General features: G+C 37.9%; 1 long non-coding RNA gene across 1 annotated transcript; it reads right to left on the bottom strand.

Moving 5' to 3' along the window:
• Positions 1–491: 491 nt before the first annotated feature.
• Positions 492–1,647, bottom strand: LOC120969177 (uncharacterized). The gene is made up of 3 exons (XR_012188683.1): positions 814–1,647; positions 626–698; positions 492–515 (listed from the first exon to the last, which is right to left on the bottom strand). It is a non-coding gene; the product is annotated as an uncharacterized lncRNA (long non-coding RNA).
• Between the last annotated feature and the right edge of the window lie 472 nt (positions 1,648–2,119).

Raw genomic sequence — 2,119 nt, 5'->3', positions numbered from 1 at the left:
ATATATATATATATATATATATAATTAATAGAGATACTAGCAGATACACTGTAACTACTTGTGAGAAAAAGATCTCAAGCCAGGTCAAAGTATATCAACAATCTTCTTGAAAAGGCAAGTAAAAAACAAATAATCCTTGCATAAGGTGACAAACAATCTTGCATAGGCTTCACAAAAACAAATCCTTGCATACAGTCACACATTGAAACATTTCTGTGAACTTCATTCAGAGTTGTATTGTGAAAAAAGTTCAGTCGAGCTGGCTACAAGAACAAGCTCTCAACCACACTCGAGCTGGCTACAAGAACATGCTCCCAACTACACTCGAGCTAGCTACAAAAATGCGCGTAAGCGGTACTAGGCCACCGTCGCCACGACTCCTCCTGTTGCAGAAGCTCGAAAACCCCCATCTAACGCTGAAGAAGCAGCTTCAGCTGCTGCGCGGGGTCCAATTTGTTGCTTGGGTGTCTCAACAGATCTGCTGCAATGCATTTCCGAAGGTTTGGGATGTAATCCTAGGAAGCAATAAGACAGGAAACAAGTAAAAATTTAGTCATGAAAAAGATGCCAATCAAGTTGAGAAGAATTACACAAAAAAATATGGTGTACTATCTAAAGAAAATACCTCGCCAAATGACAGCATAACAAGGCCATCCCAATTCTCCACGTATAAAATACTATAGTAGCCACAGTTATAGCTGAAAAATAGAAGGTATATAGTTATAAAATGCAAAAGCAGCTTTAGGTGAAAAAAGAGAAAAATGTCTCTAAATGCAAAATAAACACATATTCTGCTGGGACAAAAATGCTTACTAAGTTTTTTGTTGAGGGTAATCAAGTGGGGTGAATAGCGAGTAAGACTCGAGATTGTGCTTAAAAAGTGGCTCCCTCATTGCAACACTCTTGACGTTTGCGACCTGATCAAACCCGAGAAAAATGGACAAACGAAATGCATGAGTAAGTGTGCGGTGTGGAAAAGCAAAAAGAAGGAAAAGATTTGTTGCGCCAAACTCCAACAGGGGCATTACCACATTCTTAGTGATCTTGTCCATCTCAAAAAGGTCTTCCGAGTTCCTGATGGAGTCAAAGATATTGAACTCCTTTTGGGTGATGTTAACAAATACTACTGCCCAGTGCTTTTTGTGTACAACCATGAAGAATAGCTGCAATGCATCAAAACAGAGCAGAACCAGAAAATGCATTTAGAAAAAAATGTAAAAAAATAGAAAAATAATGCAAGATGGAACAAGATAAGAACTTACCAGGTCAGATTTTCAAATGTGATTTTGTAAGCAAGCATTCCTAAATTCTTTTTCGCACACCTTCGGATCAAACACATCTGGCTCATCACTAAGTTTCAACTGATGGAGAAAATCATAAAACAAAAAAAATTATTAGAGGGCAGACCACAACTATATGATAAATCAAAAAAGCATTGAAACAACAGATAGAAAAAAAAGAGATTTGAACACTGACACTCATCAACACTGAAAAAACGAATTTTTTTGGCTTCTTCTTCTTCACTAACTGATCATAGTTGAATGTCTTTAGGTATAAGGTCATGACCTCATTGTGAATCTCCGCCCTTGGCTTTAGAGATGCATGAAAATTCTCGAGAGATGTATGGAAGCCATCTATTTCAATGAAATCGGGCCTGCAAAAGAAAATTTGTGTTGATTTTAGATAAAAACAGCAAGAGATATGCTCACATATCAAACTCTTTCATCTACGAAAACACAAAAAAAAAGATTTCAGGTAAAATGAGTAATAGAAAAGCATCATCATATGACTCACAGAAGCTCGATTTTCCTTGGTTTCCTTGTCTTGTATCTGGTCATTACATACTGATGGTGTAAGGCATCACCGTGTGCATCAACCTTAATCTTCTTCATCTTTGGCACATTGTCTGGGGAGAGAGCCACCCTTTTCTTCTTTGACTGTTTACCAAGACTGTTGGACCCACCCCTGACCTCAACATTCGCCTCGGTTGTCTCATGCAAATCCACTACTACTGCACAGCATTGCAACAACACAAACACACACAGAGATAAAAATGAGAATGCAAAAAGGAAACACACTGAGAAAACTCTTAGATAAAAGGAGCTTGTGTTCTGAAGCA

Source organism: Aegilops tauschii, chromosome 7 (genome assembly GCF_002575655.3).
Source record: "Aegilops tauschii subsp. strangulata cultivar AL8/78 chromosome 7, Aet v6.0, whole genome shotgun sequence".
NCBI lineage: Eukaryota > Viridiplantae > Streptophyta > Magnoliopsida > Poales > Poaceae > Aegilops > Aegilops tauschii.
The sequence above is the reverse complement of the archived record's forward strand: the minus strand, read 5'-3'. Positions and strand labels throughout refer to the sequence as shown.